Source organism: Scyliorhinus torazame, chromosome 1 (genome assembly GCF_047496885.1).
Source record: "Scyliorhinus torazame isolate Kashiwa2021f chromosome 1, sScyTor2.1, whole genome shotgun sequence".
Lineage (NCBI taxonomy): Eukaryota > Metazoa > Chordata > Chondrichthyes > Carcharhiniformes > Scyliorhinidae > Scyliorhinus > Scyliorhinus torazame.
This window is the reverse complement of record NC_092707.1, coordinates 160,553,725-160,574,704: the sequence shown is the minus strand read 5'-3', so window position 1 is coordinate 160,574,704 and position 20,980 is coordinate 160,553,725. Positions and strand designations below refer to the sequence as shown.

The following is a 20,980-nucleotide window of genomic DNA, read 5'->3' as shown; positions in this document are numbered from 1 at the left end:
TGCTGCAAGCAACACCGAGGGAGGTAAATCATTGATCAATTAAGCAAAATTGTGGGTTTCTTAGATTTTCTTTGAACGGTTCAATTTATGGGTTTGAAAGATATTAGAGATCGGGGACACTGCTGTTTCACCAAGATTAATCCAATTAGTATTAAAGAGTTTTAGTTTTATTTATTTATATCGTCATTCATTCACTGGTTCAGGGTATTGCTGGCTAGGCCAGCATTCGCTGTCCATTCCTAATTAATCTGGAGAAGGTGGTGTTGATCTGTCTTCTCGAACCACTGCAGTCCCTGTGGTGTAGGTACACCCAGAGTGCTGTTAGGATGGGAATTCCAAGATATTGTTACAGCAACAACGCAGGAACAGCGATCTTGTTCCAGGTCAAGATGGCTGGTGGCTTGAACGGAACTTGCAGGTGCTGGTGTTCCCATAATATGCTGCCTTTGTCCTTTGAGAAAGTAGAGATTGAGATGGTTGAAGGAGCCCTAGTGAGTTGCCGCTGTGTATCATCCAGATGGTACCAACTACTGCCACTGTGCATCAGTTATGGAGGGAGCGAATGTTTAATGTGGTGAATGGGGTGTCAACCAAGCAGGCTGCTTTGTCCTGGATGGCAAGGGCTTCACGAGTACTGTTGGAGCTGCACTCATCCATGCGTCGGAGTGAATTCTATCACACTCCTGACTTGTGTCTTGTAGATGGTGGACAGGCTTTGGGGAATCAGGAAATAATAATAATAATCTTTATTAGTGTCACAAGCAGGCTTACATTAACACTGCAATGAAGTTACTGTGAAAATCCCCTAGTCGCCACACTGTTTGGGCACACTGAGGGAGAATTCAGAATGTCCAATTCACCTAACAAGCACATCTTTTGCGACTTGTGGGAGGAACACGGAGGAAACCCACGCAGATACGGGAGAACATGCAGACTCCGCACAGACAGTGACCCAAGCCAGGAATCGAACCTGGTGCTGTAAAGCAACAGTGCTAACCACTGTGCTACCATGCATGAGTTACTTGTTGCAGAATAATAATAATAATAATCGCTTATTGTCACAAGTAGGCTTCAATGAAGTTACTGTGAAAAGCCCCTAGTCGCTACATTCCAGCGCCTGTTCGGGGAGGCCGGTACGGGTAAGTAGCCTGCAGGCCGTTTGGTCCTTCGCCCTCTGGAAGACGGAGACCCCATTTGTGGCGCCGAAGGGGACCCTGAGGAAGTGGAAAAGCCAGCCAGCTGCTTTGAAAGCAGTATAGAGGCGGTCTTTCGGTCGGATAGGGAGCTCGTGGTAGGCGGATTTTAGGTCGACAGTGGAAAATACGCGGTATTGAGCGATCCAATTGACCATCTCTGCTGTGCGGGGAAGGGGGTACGCATCGAGCTGCGTGAAGCGGTTTATGGTCTGGCTCTAGTCCACGACCATCCGTTTCTTTTCCCCGGACCGTACTACCACCACTTGTGCTCTCCAGGGGCTGTTGCTCGCCTCGATGACCCCCTCTTTCAGTAAACGCTGGACCTCTGACTTGATAAAAGTCATATCTTGGGCACTGTACCGCCGGCTCCTCGTGGCGACGGGCTTACAGTCGGGGGTGAGGTTCGCGAATAGTGAGGGGGGTGCAACTTTCAGTGTTGCAAGGCTGCATTACGTGAGGGGAGTCAAGGGTCTGCTGAACTTCAGGGTCAGGCTTCGGTGGCTGCATTAGAAATCCAGACCGAGCAGCAGGGGGGCGCAGAGGTGAGAGAGGATATAGAGCTTGAAACAAGCGTATTCGGCGCCCTGGATCGTGAGATTCGCAATACAATACCCCTTGATTTGGACCGAGTGGGACCCGGAGGCGAGGGCTATGGTTTGGGAAGCGGGATAGGTGCGTAAGGAGCAGTGCCTTACCGTTTCTGGGTGGTCAAAGCTCTCCGTGCTCCCGGAGTCGAAGAGGCAGGGAGTGTCGCGCCCATTGATCTGGACCTGCATCATGGAGTTCCACAGGTGCTTTGGCCGCAGTTGATCGCTCCCAGTTGCGGGTAGTCCGAGTTCTCAGCAGAGTTGGATTCACAAAATGGCGGCCGCCGTCGGTCGCACGTGTCGGGTCTAGAAGATGGCCGCCGCCAAAATGGGCGCCCCCATGACTCGCACGAGGCTGATAACGCATCAGAAAGGGGCGTGTCCGGCCGGTGCGCAGCCGCGTTGTGGGGCCTGCGAGCCTGTGAGCTCGATTTTCGGGCCTGGTGAGCTTTTGGTTTCTGGGCTTTGGGCCCTGGCCAGGCAGACCCTCGCGAAATGCCACTTTCTGCAGTCGCTGCAGATGGCGGAGCGGGCTGGGCATCGTTGACGTGGATGCAGGCCCTGCCCACAGAAATAGCACGGTGTGCCCCCGGTCTGGGCGGTTTGCCGCGCGGCGCAGGCCCGTAGCATGGGCAAGTCTGGGGACGTCCAAGGGGCTCACAGGGTCCGCGGGGTATGTGCCTAAGTTATGGCAGGCCACTCCCAGTGAGGTGGCGAGCGTTACCGTGCCCAGAAGGTCTTTAGCTCCATTTTCGACGAGTCGCTGTCTGTTGTAGGTCGAACGGATGCCGGAAACGAAGGCGTCTCGGATGTGCAGGTTCATGTGGACTTCCCCCGTCACATCCTGATGGTTGCAGTTCCTGGCGAGCGCGGTGTGCTTTTCCACGTACTCGTCCTGCGTTTCCCCTGAGCGCTGCCGACAGGTGGAGAGCAGGTGCCGTGCATGTACCTCATTTATGGGTTTGACAAAACGCTTTTGCAGGATCTCGATCGCCTCGTCGTAAGTGGTCGCCTTCTCGATCAAGGCGGAGATTCTATGGCTCACCCAGGCGTGGAGTAGGTGCAGCTTGCAAGGCCCGAGGACGCGAGCTTCCGAGGATTCCAGGTAGGCCTCGAAGCAGCGGAGACAGTACTTAAAAGTTTGTTTGGCCTCCGGTGTCCGTGCTTCCAGGGTGAGCTTTTCTGGCTTGAGACCGGCGTCCATCCTAATGTAGTCTGCTTATTAAATTGTAGTACCCTCAATAACGACACGAGAATGTGGAATGGTAAATTAAGGCTTTACTAAGCAGAGAACTAGCCAGCTACAGAGATGTGTGCTTACTGAGTGCCGCCTACAAGGCATCACCTTATATACGGCTCCCTGGTGGGCGGAGCCAGAGGCGGAGTCCCCCAGGGTTCCAAACCTGGTCTTAAAGGGGCACCACCTACATGGTGTTAAGGGTACAGTAACCATTCATCACACACACCATGATGGCTGACGCATCTTAATCAGGCATTTCTACGCCCCATCCCCCAATCTTGCCTCCCCAACTTTAGCCTCTTGTGAATCCCCAAATTTCAGCAGTCGTGTTTTCAGCACATGAGGCCCCAAGGTCGACAATCTCTCCTTAAATCTCCCTAACTCTCTCACCTTTAAGGTGCTTAATTCTTAAAACCTCCCTTTGACAATGATTTTGAGCACATATTGTTGTGAGCCAGGGTTTAGAGAATCTCAAAGTGTATCATGGAGCTCACCCGACCCACAGCTTTTAATAGATTGTGGCATGGGGAGCACACGGCCCACTCTACAGGTGTAGTACAGCAGAAATGGAAAAGTCTTTTTAAAAACAAAACAATGTTTATTCTATGAACTCAAGTTAACCTTTTTAAAACATACAGTGAACATCTTAGCAACCATTAATTCAAATACAACCCCCAAAGACTACAACACTAAGTAATCCTTTAAGCTTTCCTTTTAACATCCATACGACTTAAAACACCTTTTACCAGAAGCACATCAGGTTAAAGTCACTACTGAAAACATTTATAATTCTGAATTCACCAAATGATCAAGAGATAGTCTTTTGATGGCAGAGAGAACAGCAGTACACCTGCTTGGTCTGGCTTCAGCTCCAACACTGAAAATGAAACCAAAACACACCCTGCAACAAACAGCCTAAAACGAAAGTAAAAAGCTGACAGACAGCCCAGCTCCACCCAATCTCTGACAACACTGCAGTAGTAAACACCCATTTCTTAAAGGTACTCTCACTACAGATATTTATATACACACCCATTTATAAACACCCATTTCTTAAAGGTACTCTCACATGCCAATATCCTCATGCCTCCCCCACTTGCGGCTCAATGTCAAATTACGTCTGATAACTCCTGTGCAGCACCTTGCAATATTTTAATAAGGTAAAGGTGATATCCAAATCCAAGTTGTTGTGTATTTTTCTTACCCGACCTAAACGATTCTATTCACCAGTTAGCAATTAAGCAATCATCAAAAGATGTAAATAGGAAAAGGAACAAACAAATAATTAATGCATGACTGGTAAATATTTTTCACGCATGTACAGTAAATTTCAGACATTGTAGCTTGTTGTTATTTCTTGCACTTCCAATCAGTAGTTTTTCATGTGGCTTGTGGGTGTGTGGAGCGAAACCTTCCTTTAAAATAAAAACACTACCCATACATTTCTCAGACAACTACTCAGCATTTTCCCTCAAAGATTATTCTCTTCTGTAGGTACTGTTTTTTAAGCCATCGAGAATCGAACTTCCTTTCAATAAATACACATGTTTTCAACTGCGTAACATCTGCAAAAAAAAACATTTCAATGAATTTCTCTGATTCAGTGTCAGTAAAAGCAAATTAGGGACACTTGCAGCACCTTGCAATGACAACAACTTGCATTTATGTGCCACCATTCAGGGCAGAATTTTCCCAAGAAATGGTCAAGTGTCAGGTTCTGACTGAAAACAGGCGTGTTTCTCCCAAGAGAAATAGGCAGGTTTTCTCTCCAGGTCATCTGACACTTTGCCAAAAGACGCAGTGGGGCGTGATTTGCGCCGTCATTCCTGAGGGGTGGGCCTAAAGCTACCGTCAACCCCGGCTCCACAGAAAGGAGGCCGCAATCTCAAATCCCCTCCCCATCATCACGAGCATCGGATCATTAGAGCCCCTCCCCCCAGACAAATGCGGCCATTCACCCCCCCCCCCCCCCCCCAATGCAGGCACCTATTCCCACCCCACACTAATGCAGGCATCCACTCCCCCACTCTTACGCCGACCAATACAGGCATCCCTCGCCCAACCCCACCAATGTGGGCATCCCCCCTTCACCCCCACCAATGCAGGCACCCCCTCCTCACTCCCACCAATGTGGGCACCCCCCATCACCCCCCCTCCCCATATAAAGGGAAGACCCCAGTGGGATTTCTTGGAGGTTGTCAGTGACAGCCATGTTTCTCGCCATCCGAGGACTATACACATCTCCGAGCACCTGACGTGGTCATCATGAGTAGTTTCCATTTTTGAAAACCTGTAATGATTCCTGCCAGCATTTGGCGAACCCAGGAACGGCTGCATAAAGCCGTTTTTTGAATATTAAAACCTGTGCTAAGACATGATAATCAGGTTCACACCCTCGCTGGGCATGAATGTGATTACATCGCGGGTGGGGGGGGAAGGAAAGATTTCTCATTCTGAGATGTCCCCGGTACAATCCCGTTATTTCGCTCTCATGGGAGTTAGCGGCCTTACGGGTGGAAAACGCCACCTAAAAATAATACATCCCAAAGCACTTCTTAGGAACCTTGTCAACCTGACGTTTACATGAAGCTACATTAAGGCGATGTTAGGACAGATGTTCTAAAGCTTGGTCATTGAAGTAAGTTTTAAGGGCTTGTGGTAAACCACTGTTGCACCTGTATTAGGTAATGTAAGGTAGGACCTGTGCTACAGTTTCGCCGGTAGTCCCTGCCTGCTGGCTCCGCCCAGTAGGCGGAGTATAAATATATGTGTCCTCCATTCAGCAGCCATTTCGCCAGCTGCTGTTGGAGGCCACACATCTTAGAGCAATAAAGCCTCAGTTGTATGCAACTCTAGTCTTTGTTCAATTGATCGTGCATCGGGGCTGTTAGATAGGAGGATGGTTTTGTGGTGCAATGATAGCGTCCCTACCTTCGGCCAGAATTTGGAAATCATGGAAGGATCATTCATCATATGGCCACACAGGTTGATAATCGGCCGATTAGTCCATCCAATACACCTAATGGCAGGGGATAAGAATGGGAGAGTTTCTTTGGCAACCACACTGCAAAATGCAACAATAAACCACTGCAGTACTTTACCAAACTTAACCATGGACCAATCCAATGAAATTCCAAGGTCACCAACACTCTCTTAGCGACTGCTACCTGAAATAGGAGGAGGATAAAGAAGGAGAGAGAGGCAGAGAAATGGGGAGGTTTTGAGAGAAAATTCCAAAATTTATGTCTTCGGTCGGTGGATTACTGTTGAAGTGCAGTCCCTATTGTTATGTCGATAAGCGCAGTAGCAAATTTCTGCACAGGAAAATCAAACAAACAGCAAATGGTCAGAAACATCTGCTTTAGTCTCATTGGGACGGATGGAGTAATCTCATCTCCAATATTACGAGATGAAAGTAGCAATCATAGGCAGGAGTCTCTGTTGCCCGAATCCGAACTTGTGTTTGGGAGGAGAATGAGCCCCGATCTCGAAATCGGGGCCACCACCGGTTTGATGCCAGTCAGCCATGCTCCGCCTCCTCCAAACTGGTGTCATCGCGTCGCACGTATCACCAGCCGGCCCACCCGTGATGCTCCGCCCCCGATGGGCCGAGTTCCCGACGGTGCAGGACAAGTGTGGTCTCAGCCGTGCGGGAACCCGGCGTGGTGGCTGCGGACTGTGTCCAGCGCCACCGAACCCGGCCGGGATCCATACCGCTGGCCGGGGGGACTTCCGCGAGAGCTGGGGGGACTAGTAGAGGGTGGTCAGGGGGTGGGCTGTGGGGTTGCGGATGCCGGGTCAGGTCCGCGCATGGCCGGCGTTATGTTGTATGGCGCGACCGCTGCAGGTCGTCAGCCGTGCGCATGCGCGGCCTGCGACCTGGCCATGCGCCGTCTGTTTTCGGTGCAGGAGGCGGGAGTTTTACCCACTGCCGGTGCTAGCCCGTCACCGGTCCCACAATCAATGAGGGTTTCATGCCAATTTTTCTGTCGTAAAAGATCAGACATGCTCCACTGGTGCCGGCGCTTAGCCGCAAAATGAAGAATCCAGCCCCATATCTTTTCGAATTGTAGATGCTTTCAGCGCTGAAGGAGGCTATTCAGCTGCAGTGTCTGTGAGGGCCCTATGAGAAAGTTATCCGATTAGTCCCATCCGCCAATCTCTTTCCGTAGCCCTGAAAATGTTCTCCCCTTTCCACATATACATTCAAATCCCTTTTTAATGTTATTGAATCTGCTGCCGCCCTTCTTTCTGAACATGCATTGCCCAGTTTCTGGGCTCCGTCCCCTCCAAACTGACGTCATCGCGTCGCGCGTGTCACCGGCCAGCCAGTGATGCTCCTGAATCTGGTCCCCCAGCCGCACGTTCCTCGGCGGTGTGCCGTTCGCTGGCAGCGAGAATCTCTCTTCCTGCCGCTTGTCCATGCTGCTGGGAAACCTGCAGGCGGGAATGTGCTGCTGGCAAGGCCAAAGAATCCAGCCGCCTGCGAATGGCCAGAGAATTCCGGCCTATATTTCTTCAACTTCTGTCTCAAAAAAGCTTGGTTTCCTGCTTTTGTGCCAAACATTTTGTCACCCTCAATGAATTTTTATCAAGTCCAAGTCCATCTTTATTATTTTATAAATGTTATTAGTGTCACAAGTAGGCTTACATTAACACTGCAATGAAGTTACTCTGAAAACCCCCTCGTCGCCACATTCCAGCATCTGTTCGGGTACACTGAGGGAGAATTCAGAATGTTCAATTCACCTAACAGCACGTCTTTCGGGACTCGTGGGAGGAAACCGGAGCACCCGGAGGAAACCCACGCAGACACGGGGCGAGCATGCAGACTCCGCACAGACAGTGGCCCAAGCCGGGAATCGAACCTGGGACCCAGGCGCTGTGAAGCAACGGTGAAAAAAATTCCGAACACAGCTCAGGCCGTCGGGATTCTCAGTTCCTGCCACCCACGGTTTTCCCGGCGGCAAATTAGTCTTTTTTGGCTTTTTGCTGTGTAAGCGTGTGGAAGCATATGGAGCAAAGTTGGGCGAATTGAGTTTTGAGGTGCAGATCAATCAGGATTTAATTGAATGGCTGTGCAGGCTCGAGGGACTGAATGGTCTGCTGTTCCAGTAAAAGCAGAACATGAAGTTCTGCAAGTATTCTGGCTAATATTCCTTCTTCCGATACTACCGTCCAAAATGATGGAGGTTAACTCGTCATTCTTCCGTTTCCTGTTCGAGGCATCTTACGATCTACAAAAATAACTGCCATGTATGGCTGCATGGCAACAGGCGTTTCACTTCAAAGTAATTCCTCTAGTGTGCAATGTTTGTAAACCTTTTTAAGAGGCTTAAGAAGGCTCAGTACACATGGAATTACGCAAGGGTTTACAACATGGCAACAGACCATTCAGTCCAGCTGATCGATGTTGGTTTTTCTGCCCAAATTGATATCATTCTATCGACACATCTTTCTGATCCCTTTTTCCTTGTGTTGCTAATCCAGTCTCCTCTTAAAGGCCTGCCTCAATTATTCCCCGCGGTAGTGAGTTCCACATTTAAACCACTCACTGGGTAAAGAGGTGCCTCTAACTCCCGATTGGATTGGTTAGTGACAATCTTATATTTATGAGCCCTAATCTTGAGTATTCCAGCCCCCGCCCTCCCCCATCCCCAGCAAGCAGGAATGTTCTCTCCATGTCTAACCTGTCAAACTGCTTCTTAATTTTAAAGACATCCATAAAGTCACCAACAATGTTCCCTCTAAGCTGAGCAAGTGTGTGGCCACACAACAATTGCGGATGAGCCACGCAGGTTGTGAACAGGCCATGCACAAACCATGGGCAGGATTCTCCCCTACCCGGCGGGGCGGGGGGTTCCGGCGTAATGGAGTGGCGGGAACCACTCTGGCGTCGGGCCACCCCAAAGGTGCAGAAGTCTCCGCACCTTTAGGGGCCAAGCCCTCACCTTGAGGGGCTAGGCCCGCGCCGGAGCTGGCTGGCTGGCGGAAAAGGCCTTTGGCGCCACGCCAGCCGGCGCCGAAATGTCTTCGCCAGGCGACGCATGCGCGGGAGCGTCAGCGGCTGCTGATGCCATTCCCGCACATGCGCAGGGGAGGGGGTCTCTTCCGCCTCTGCCATAGTGAAGACCAAGGCGAAGGCGGAAGAAAAAGAGTGCCCCCACGGCACAGGCCCGCCCGCGAATCGGTGGGCACCGATCGCGGGCCAGGCCACCGTGGGGTCACCCCCCGGGGCCAGATCGCCCTGCAACCCCCCCAAGACCCCGGAGCCCGCCTTGTCCCGCCGTTCAAAAGGTGGTTTAATCCACGTCGGCCGGAGAGGGTTGACAGCGGTGGGACTTCGGCCCATCGCAGGCCGGAGAATCGCCGGGGGTGGGCCCACCGACCGGCGCGGCGTGATTCCCGCCCCCGCCGAATCTCTGGTGGTGCAGAATTCGGGACACGGCGGGGGCGTGATTCACGCCAGCCCCCGGTGATTCTCCGACCCGGTGGGGGGTCGGAGAATCACCCCCCATGTTTCCCTTAAGCTGCATGCATGGACAGCTGTGCATCAAGCTTAAATTGGCTGCACTGTGCACTGCAAGCAGAAGTAAGAGGGAACATTGTGGTAGTCACCACTGTTTGTATAATACGTGTATTAGAGGTAATACGGTAAGGCTCCTGTACTACAGGTACGGGGGTAGATCCCTGCTCTGCCCAGTAGGCGGAGTATAAATGTGTGTGCTCACCGAGCTGCAGCCATTTAGGCAGTAGCTGTAGGAGGCAACACATCTCTGCTTCATAAAGCCTCGATTACTCTCTACTCTCGTCTCGTCGTAATTGATAGTGCATCAAACATTGATTCTAATTTTTAAAGGCGATTCAGGACCTTGGGACCATAGGATCCCCACAGTGCGGAAGGAGGCCACTTGTTCCATTGAGTCTGCACTGCCTCTCCAAAAGAGCACTCTACCTAGGCCCACTCCCTCGCCCCATCCCCGCAACCTAATGTACACATTTTTGGACACGAAGGGGCAATTTAGCATGACCAATCCACTGAACCTGCACATCTTTGGACTGTGGGAGGAAACCGGAGCACCCGGAGGAAACCCATGCAGACACGGGGAGAACGTGCAAACTCCATATAAAGTCACCCAAGTCCGGAATTGAACCCCGGTCCCTGGCACTGTAAGGCAGGAGTGCTAACCACTGTGCTACCGTGCCGACCAAATGGGATTTGCGAGCCCACACTTCGTCCAGACCCTTTTTGCGTTTGCCTTCCATTGTCCTGACCCTCCCCATGCTCCTGCCTCAAAACTAGCCACCTAGGGCTGGCAACATATAGCCCATTCATAACCAATCACTCAATTAGTTGTATAACAGTTGGACGCCTCTGGACAGCCAATTTTCCAAATGTGCCAGTGGGAGAGCCTAACAAACCACAGTTTTGTTGCAGTAAATTTACCTCGACATGTTACTCCATTCAGCAATAATCCTGTGTAATCACTGGTTACTCTGGTTGCCATAGTGTTGTTATGCTGCGGCCACAGGATTTCAATGAGCTTCTGTGCCATGTAATGATTGTCAGTTGGTGCGCCTTCAGTTAGTGGGAGCTTGCTGTGCATAGATTGGCAGCAGCGGTTCCTACCTTGCAAAAGTGACTATCCTTCAGCTGCGGGATTCTCTGCGATAGGTGCGATGGCCCAACGCCGGAGCGGTTTGCGCCGTTTTTGATGCTGGCGTCGGGCCAACCGGAAGTAGCAGAATTCTCCGCAATTCCGGGGCTTAGGCCGGCGCCGGAGGGGTTGGCGCCGCGTCAGCCGGCACCGAAGGGACTGCGCGGGTTAGCGCATGTGCAGAACCGCCGGCGTGGTTCCACGCATGCGCAGGGGGCGTCTTCTCCGCGCCGGCCATGGTGGAGCCCGACAGGCGCCGGTGCGGAAGAAAGAAGTGCCCCCACGGCACAGGCCCGCCCCCCCCCCCCCCAGATCGGTGGGCCCCGATCGTGGGCCAGGCAACTGTGGAGGCCCCCCACCCCCACGCCACCCCCCGGGGATTTTCCAACCTGGCGGGGGGGTCGGAGAATCCCGCCCCAGATGTGGCTGGAAAGCATTTGAGAATATCCTGAGATTGTGCAAGTCATTGGCCGGAATTCTGCGTCCATTCTGGCCGGCATAGTTCTCCGGTCCTGCAGCTGTGAATGGAGTTTTAGCAGAATGCCAAATTCTCCGTTCTCGGATCAGGGAATCCCAGCCATTGAATAAAGAGGAGTCTTTCTTTTCTACCAGACTGAATTTGCAGTCAGTTATTTTGATTGGGCTTTCTGGAAATTTCTGTTTCTTGAAATAAAAGTCCATTCTTTTAAATTTATTTCATGGCTTGTGCTCTGTTCCTGATTAATTTTCATCGGCAGTGAAAAAAAACATCCAGAGGGTTGATCCCTGTGTTCACTGAATTCAGGGGGTGTTTAGCCATTGGGCCTGTATCTGGAGTAGGTATGTGGGCTATTGCAGGTATCTGTGACTTGCCACTTGAGTGTCTTCATCAATATGTGACTATTTTTGTTTATGTCCTTGATTAAGGACTTGTACAGGACGGGTGACGTGGCGTGGCCAAAAAGTTGTCATTATCACATCCATTTGGAAACCAAAACGACCACATTTTGTGGAACTTGTCAGGTAAGCTAAACATCATTAGTATGATATTCGGGCAGCAAATTACGCTCCGCAAGGTCAGTATAAATATATAAAGATGCAGGGAATTCGAGGCAGTCCTCTATATTCTCTGCACTGCTTAAATATCCAATAATAATATTGCCATATCCTGCACGGGGCCTATGGGGTGGGAATGATTACCTTCCCCGTGGTTCTCGCAGAATACAAGCTCCCTCGCTGAGGGATGGGGGAACTCCATTCAGCTATGTATAAAACGTCGGCCAGTGAGGCACTGACCGAGGAGAGACCTGGTAGAGATCTACCGGGAGTTGTATATAAAGTTACTGTAAATAAACCAACGTGTGACCTGTATAAGATGGACGGGTTGCATCTAAACCGGAGAGGCATAAATATCCTGGCCGCGAGATTTGCTAGTGTCACACGGGAGGGTTTAAACTAGTATGGCAGGGGGGTGGGCACGGGAGCAATAGGTCAGAAGGTGAGAGCGTTGAGGGAGAACTAGGGAATATGGACAGTGTGGCTCTGAGGCAGAGCAGACGGGGAGAAGTTGCTGAACACAGCGGGTCTGGTGGCCTGAAGTGCATATGTTTTAATGCAAGGAGCATTACGGGTAAGGCAGATGAACTTAGAGCTTGGATTACTACTTGGAACTATGATGTTGTTGCCATTACAAAGACCTGGTTGAGGGAAGGGCAGGATTGGCAGCTAAACGTTCCAGGATTTAGATGTTTCAGGCGGGATAGAGGGGGATGTAAAAGGGGAGGCGGAGTTGCGCTACTTGTTCAGGAGAGTATCACAGCTATACAGCGAGAGGACACCTCAGAGGGCAGTGAGGCTATATGGGTAGAGATCAGGAATAAGAAGGGTGCAGTCACAATGTTGGGGGTATACTACAGGCCTCCCAACAGCCAGCGGGAGATAGAGGAGCAGATAGGTAGACAGATTTTGGAAAAGAGTAAAAACAACAGGGTTGTGGTGATGGGAGACTTCAACTTCCCCAATATTGACTGGGACTCACTTAGTGCCAGGGGCTTAGACGGGGCAGAGTTTGTAAGGAGCATCCAGGAGGGCTTCTTAAAACAATATGTAAACAGTCCAACTAGGGAAGAGGCGGTACTGGACCTGGTATTGGGGAATGAGCCCGGCCAGGTGGTAAATGTTTCAGTAGGGGAGCATTTCGGTAACAGTGACCACAATTCAGTAAGTTTTAAAGTACTGGTGGACAAGGGTAAGAGTGGTCCGAGGATGAATGTGCTAAATTGGGGGAAGGCTAATTATAACAATATTAGGCGGGAACTGAAGAACATAGATTGGGGGCGGATGTTTGAGGGCAAATCAACATCTGACATGTGGGAGGCTTTCAAGTGTCAGTTGATAGGAATACAGGACAGGCATGTTCCTGTGAGGAAGAAAGATAAATACGGCAATTTTCGGGAACCTTGGATGACGAATGATATTGTAGGCCTCGTCAAAAAGAAAAAGGAGGCATTTGTCAGGGCTAAAAGGCTGGGAACAGACGAAGCCTGTGTGGCATATAAGGAAAGTAGGAAGGAACTTAAGCAGGGAGTCAGGAGGGCTAGAAGGGGTCATGAAAAGTCATTGGCAAATAGGGTTAAGGAAAATCCCAAGGCTTTTTACACTTACATAAAAAGCAAGAGGGTAGCCAGGGAAAGGGTTGGCCCACTGAAGGATAGGCAAGGGAATCTATGTGTGGAGCCAGAGGAAATGGGCGAGGTACTAAATGAATACTTTGCATCAGTATTCACCAAAGAGAAGGAATTGGTAGATGTTGAGTCTGGAGAAGGGGGTGTAGATAGCCTGGGTCACATTGTGATCCAAAAAGACGAGGTGTTGGGTGTCTTAAAAAATATTAAGGTAGATAAGTCCCCAGGGCCGGATGGGATCTACCCCAGAATACTGAAGGAGGCTGGAGAGGAAATTGCTGAGGCCTTGACAGAAATCTTTGGATCCTCGCTGTCTTCAGGGGATGTCCCGGAGGACTGGAGAATAGCCAATGTTGTTCCTCTGTTTAAGAAGGGTGGCAGGGATAATCCCGGGAACTACAGGCCGGTGAGCCTTACTTCAGTGGTAGGGAAATTACTGGAGAGAATTCTTCGAGACAGGATCTACTCCCATTTGGAAGCAAATGGACGTATTAGTGAGAGGCAGCACGGTTTTGTGAAGGGGAGGTCGTGTCTCACTAACTTGATAGAGTTTTTCGAGGAGGTCACTAAGATGATTGATGCAGGTAGGGCAGTAGATGTTGTCTATATGGACTTCAGTAAGGCCTTTGACAAGGTCCCTCATGGTAGACTAGTACAAAAGGTGAAGTCACACGGGATCAGGGGTGAACTGGCAAGGTGGATACAGAACTGGCTAGGCCATAGAAGGCAGAGGGTAGCAATGGAGGGATGCTTTTCTAATTGGAGGGCTGTGACCAGTGGTGTTCCACAGGGATCAGTGCTGGGACCTTTGCTCTTTGTAGTATATATAAATGATTTGGAGGAAAATGTAACTGGTCTGATTAGTAAGTTTGCAGACGACACAAAGGTTGGTGGAATTGCGGATAGCGATGAGGACTGTCTGAGGATACAGCAGGATTTAGATTGTCTGGAGACTTGGGCGGAGAGATGGCAGATGGAGTTTAACCTGGACAAATGTGAGGTAATGCATTTTGGAAGGGCTAATGCAGGTAGGGAATATACAGTGAATGGTAGAACCCTCAAGAGTATTGAAAGTCAAAGAGATCTAGGAGTACAGGTCCACAGATCACTGAAAGGGGCTACACAGGTGGAGAAGGTAGTCAAGAAGGCATACGGCATGCTTGCCTTCATTGGCCGGGGCATTGAGTATAAGAATTGGCAAGTCATGTTGCAGCTGTATAGAACCTTAGTTAGGCCACACTTGGAGTATAGTGTTCAATTCTGGTCGCCACACTACCAGAAGGATGTGGAGGCTTTAGAGAGGGTGCAGAAGAGATTTACCAGAATGTTGCCTGGTATGGAGGGCATAAGCTATGAGGAGCGATTGAATAAACTCGGTTTGTTCTCACTGGAACGAAGGAGGTTGAGGGGCGACCTGATAGAGGTATACAAAATTATGAGGGGCATAAACAGAGTGGATAGTCAGAGGCTTTTCCCCAGGGTAGAGGGGTCAATTACTAGGGGGCATAGGTTTAAGGTGAGAGGGGCAAAGTTTAGAGTAGATGTACGAGGCAAGTTTTTTACGCAGAGGGTAGTGGGTGCCTGGAACTCACTACCAGAGGAGGTAGTGGAGGCAGGGACGATAGGGACATTTAAGGGGCATCTTGACAAATATATGAATAGGATGGGAATAGAAGGATACGGACCCAGGAAGTGTAGAAGATTGTAGTTTAGTCGGGCAGTATGGTCGGCACGGGCTTGGAGGGCCGAAGGGCCTGTTCCTGTGCTGTACATTTCTTTGTTCTTTGTTCTTTGTTCTTTATTCTTACTCGATGTGCACTCCCCATGTCCTTATTAAAAACACGTCAACGTGGGGAGCCCCTTGGTACATTCTCATATCACAAACAGAAGAAACTCTGATGCAGTCGTTTCGGGGCAACTTTGCTCTCCCCTGAAAGGAATACAATTAGAATACAGAGTTCACAGGACAGATAATCTTAGTCAAGATTTTGTTTTCCATCCTTAATAAGTCCCACAGAAATAAACCACTGGTCCCACACAAGCAACTCGGTGATTATTTGTAACCCATTACATCAGAATGAGTCATGGGAGGGCCTTTTAGTTTGCTGCCTTTTTATAAACAACTCTCGCAAGGAGTTCCTCGCTGACTGAGTTTGTTGAAGACTCGAGGCTGTGAAGGGGATTGGTGAGGTTGGTCCAGGCAAACTCCCTCTTAAAGTAGTCAAGCCCCACTTCCCCATCCCCTCACCAGCCCCCCCCCCCCCCCCGCCCCCCCCCCCCCCCCCCCCCCCCCATGATACAAACGTACTTAATTCACATTAGCTGATACCTCACATTTTTGGTGAGCGGTAGTGGGTAGAAAATAACTTTTATGTTCTCCACAGTTCAAAAAGTTCAAAACAAGTTGCCACAGGTTTGAAAATAAGGACTTTAAGAGGCATCGGGAGTGGGGGGATATCATGCTGTAAGTTATAAAGAAGGAGTTTAAGCAGATGCATTTCCAACAGAGCGAGCTTTAAAGGACAGTAGATGAGCAAATGGAGGGTGAGGGCCAAAGAATGACATAACGAATATAAATGAATATAATTATGGTCCCACTTCAGGCTTAGACCTTCTGGAAGTGAACTCCACCAAATATCATGTAATTAAAACAAAGCATCAAAGCTGTCACAGCAGAAGAAACTGATGCAGTTGTTTCAGGAATTCAAACCAATGGCTGTGAAAGCGCAGATAAAACAATTGTCTTGGACTCTATGAGAGATTTGTCAGGTATTGTTCGCCATGATTTTGTCATGTGAGAGTTCCTTTAAGAAATGGGTGTTTATAAATGGGTGTGTATATAAATATTTGTAGGGAGAGTACCTTTAAGAAATGGGTGTTTATTACTGCAGTGATGTCAGAGAGTGGGTGGAGCTGGGCTGTCTGTCAGCTTTTTTACTTTTGTTTAAGGCTGTTCGCTGCAGGGTATGTTTTAGTTTCGTTTTCAGAGCTGGATAGCTGCAGTCACAGCCAGAAGGGGTTTTAGTCTCTCTGTCTGTAATCTAAAACTGTAAATCGATCCTTTGGTGATTTAAAACTAATAACTGCTCTCAGTAGTGACTTTAACCTAATGTGCTTCTGTTAAAGGTTATGCTTTTATGTCTTATAGATGTTAAAAGGAAAGCTTAAAGGATTACTTAGTGTTGTAGTCTTTGGGGGTAGTATTTGAGTTGATGGTTGCTAAGATGTTCACTGTCTGTTTTAAAAAGGTTAACTTGAGTTCATAGAATAAACATTGTTTTGCTTTAAAAAATACTTTTCCATTTCTGCTGCACCACACCTGTAGAGTGGGCCGTGTGCTCCCCATAACCACAATCTATTAAAAGTTGTGGGTCAGGTGAACTCCATGATACACTTTGGGGTTCTCTAAACCCTGGCCCATAACACATTGAAGGTTTTTATGTACAGGATACTCAGCCACCGTAACTGATGCAGTTATCCCTGGAAGTGACTACCATTGGAATGCAGAGTTCGCAGGACGGATTCAGTCTTAATTTTCAAAAGAGAATCGGATAGATATGTGTGAAGGAAACATCTGCCTGGACAGAGAAGGGAGGGTGGGGGCTAATTGGTTGTTCTTTCAGCGAGTGCGCAGAGACATGAAGGGCCAAATAGCCAGCTTTCGGCTGTGTGATTTTTCTTTATTGTTTCATGGGATGTGCACACTGACAAGGACAGTATTTATTACCCATCCCTAATTACCTTCGAACTGATTGGCTTGCTAGGGCCATTTCCGAGGACATTTAAGAGTCAACCACATTGCTGCGGGTCTGGAGTCACATGTGGGCCAGACCAGGTAAGGATGGCAGATTTCCTTCCCTAGTGAACCAGATGGGTTTAAATGATAATCAATGATAGCTTCATGGAATCATGACTGATTTTTTGAAATAAATCAATTGGATTCAAGCTCATGCTCCCAGCATATTAGCTTGGGCCTCCAGATTACTAAGTGACGTTACCACTAGACCACCTTATTTTCCTCATAATTTGCAAATAAATCGCTGGTGGCAGATTCTATGATAACAGACGGTAAGATGCTATGATAACAGATCCCAATCTGCTAAAATCATCTGGGAGTGCTTTGTAACCGAGCTTGGACTCAACTGAGATGAGGATGCTTGCTCCAAGGTTTGTCGAGCAGAAGTGACAGAGAGTTTTGTCCTTGTGGACTGTTTGGATTCACATCATGGGTCATCATAGACCACAGACACAGTTTAAGTCCATGCCCCCATTAATTTGCACGTATCTCAAGCTACTGATGCTTGCCGACCTTTTTGTTGTAGTTGGGAGAGTGTGTGGAACATTCCAGCAGATTTCCAGGCCCAAGGAATTCAAACCAATGGCTGTGGAAGCACAGATAAAATGAAGCATCTTGGACTATATGAGAGATTTGTCAGGTCTTGCAGGCCTTGGTTTGAATGTTTTTATGTATAGGATACCCAGCCACTGTAAACCGTTTCATCATGGGCAAGACTTTCCAGAAGTGACAGGCCATTGGCCAGCGGTGGGATCTCCCAGTCCCGCCACTGTCAATGGTGTTTCCCATTGCTCATACAATCTGCCACCAGGGAACCCATAGCGGAGGCTGCCGTCAGCGGGGCCAGAAGATCCCGCCAGCTGGAACAGCCAGACAATCCCATCCATCGTTCCTCCCGCATCTTACCTTCATTAAAGAAAAGGCATTTGAGTTTTGGTGCTTTATTATTTTATCCTTTTTTTCACCTTCATTCTAGGTTTTCCTGCCTCTTTCTCCCAGTGACACACACTTCACTTCACCTCAGCCTGCAGTGCAGAGACCTCTGGCATGGATTGACCTGCAAATACTTCAGTAAATGCGAGCAGGTGAGTGATTGTGACTACAGGGGATTTTCCCAATTAACCCCACTCCACTCTGCCCTCACTCCAAATGTATGCTTCATCTCTCCCACAGTAACATAACAGGTATCTTGCAAACCCAACCTCAACTATCCTTGAAGCCGATAGACATTGGAACTACACGTGACCAGTTTGTATAAATCCAACACAAATAGCTTCTCTTTTCCTTACCTCCCTTTCTCTTCTAACCAACTTATTCCTCCTTTGCTCCTCTCCCTCCCTTCTTGGAGGTGCTGGCTGCGTGGTGGAACATGGTCCCATGGGTTACTAGTTGCCCTTTTCTGGTATCCATTTCGGGGTATGTCCATGACTGCCAACAGCCATGCCTTTTGCTGCAATGTCCAACTGGGCAAACTTCATGTGTTTATAGACCTCTTACAGTTAAATGACCACCGGGCTTTGGACAGGGGAGGGAGGTACATGAAAGTCGATCCTGACACTTACCCCGTCTCGAGTTCACAATCTGCACATTTTCCAGCAGGAATCAGCAGTTCAGGAACAAAGGAAAACAAAAGATTCCCTCCACATCTGTACACCTCTCGGCATTGCATGCAAGCAGCCGTGATGAATAATCACTGGCTGTAGATTGGAAACTCAGCAAAGAAACCGGGTTGTGTTTCCTTTTTCCAAAGCTAAGAGAACACAATACAAAGGCTGATTTAGAATTTACATAGAGTAAATGACTACTTGTAGTGTGCAGGTGTCTTTATGGGTTATCTCGGGGGGTTAGACGTACAGATTTTACAGACTGAAACTAAACCGGTTGCAGCTAAAATAACACTCCTCATTCTGAGCTGCACTAGTGTGGCGGGACCGTCAACATACTGAGGTTTTGTTTCAATTGGAGTTTCAATTTCATTATAATAACAGGAATCATAAGGTTTGTCGGAAAGGATTTCAGATTGAAATGAGCCACTCAGGCTCCTGGACTGGTTCAATCTCACATGGAATAGCAAGAAAACAAGATTTATGTTTGCTCTAAGCATGCTCTCGCTTTGCCTGTAGTGAATTTTTTTACATCCAGTCTCTTGTAGCTGTTCCTGTTGGGGGGTTTTGCCCCTTCAAAATAATTGAGAGGAAGTTATTAGATGAGTGTAACATCTGCAGCAGATGGGACAGCAAGGCGGGCTGACACTGAAGTGCCATGATGACTTCCCACCGCCCACGTATTCTCCTCCACCCCCCAAACCCCACCATCAGAGCTCAACTCTTGAGGGTAAGGTTGAGCCATGGACTTTGGGAAGCTCCCCAATTCAATCCACATTGTTCCAGGTTAACAGACGGCTGTGGAATTGCCAGCAACTTGGGTTGAGGATGAAGGTAAAAATCAACCATCTTCCCAATCCTGATCAGAATTTAGCAACCATGTCTTGCAAGTCCTCAGATAATGCTGTGATCAGCTTCAAATTTGACCCACTTATTGGCACACCTCTCTCCTCAACCCCATACGAAACATATAAAAGTTTTTTAAAAGTTACTGTTTTGGCAACATATATGTTTGTATCAAATGGCTACAGAAAAATGGAATCTCTCCACCACCAGCGTAATGTGGCTGCACTCTGTACCACCTGCCAGATAAACTGCAACAACTTTGAGGTTTCAATGTTATCACTTCCAAAATCCACAGCCTCTAGCACCTAGATGACAAGGGCAGCAGCCAGAGGGGAAAATCCCATCTCCAAGGTTCCCTCCAACACAAACCATCCTGACTTGGGACTAAATTGTCGTTCCTTTATCATTTGGGTTAAAATCCTGGAACTCCCTCCCGAAAGACACTGTGTGTATTTACACCGCATGGACTGCAGGGGTTCACAGAGGATGACTCACTTCTCACCTTCTCAAGGGCGATTAGAGATGGGCATGAAACGCTGACTTGCCGACGCCGCCCACATCCCGTGAATGATTTTTTAAAAGTTGGGTTGCTGCTGTTTGTACGGAAACATTTTCACTGAGTCTCCACTTACTGGTTGGAACTGCCTGACAGAATAAAAGATACAGAAAAACATCAATGCCAGATGAGTCAAAAAAAACGCAAAATAAAGAAAGTCCTCTCCACTTTGTGAGCAAATACAATTGAGGAAAATAACTTGCTTTCTCTTGTTTGTTGAAAAGAGTTAATGTTGGTGCTGAACAGGGACAGGGAACTGTGTGAAATGCACTTGAATCTAGAACAATTGCCAATACACTGCAGCTCAGTTGAACTCCTAATAATTAATTAGCGGTGGCACCAATCCTTCCAGTTTGGTCCTTCTCAACAAATTGTGCAAAATTGATACATTATTATTTATTTTTTGTTAAATAATTTTTATTAAAGGTTTTCATAAAATATCAATAACAAAATGAGAAAGAAAAAAGAACCCAACAGGGTTAAGTACAAAACACAATCTAAAAAAGCAACTCCCCAAACCCCTCCCCCCGTACATAAATAATAAATTAACATTAACACCCTGACTGAACACAACAGGTGTATACACCCCCTCAGACCCTCCAGTGTAAAAAATAGAAACAAAAATAAAGTAAACCCCCCCCACCCCCCCGCGAGCTGCTGGTGCCATTGACCAATGTCTATCGTTCTGCCAGAAAGTCTAATAACGGTTGCCACCGCCTAAAGAACCCTTGTACCGACCCTCTCAAGGCGAATTTCACCCTCTCCAATTTAATGAACCCTGCCTTATCGCTGATCCAGGATTCCACGCTTGGGGGCCTCGCATCTTTCCACTGA

The 20,980-nt window shown here is 48.5% G+C and overlaps 1 protein-coding gene across 3 annotated transcripts in view; it reads left to right on the top strand.

The window, feature by feature from the left end:
• The window catches only part of LOC140415761 (transcription factor HIVEP3-like), a 624,924-nt gene that overhangs the window by 404,492 nt on the left and 199,452 nt on the right, over positions 1-20,980 (top strand). For all 3 annotated transcript variants that reach the window (XM_072501083.1, XM_072501080.1, XM_072501081.1), the window contains one exon: positions 18,117-18,225. The gene's annotated coding sequence lies outside the window, so the exon portion shown is untranslated. The remainder of the gene's footprint in view (positions 1-18,116; positions 18,226-20,980) is intronic.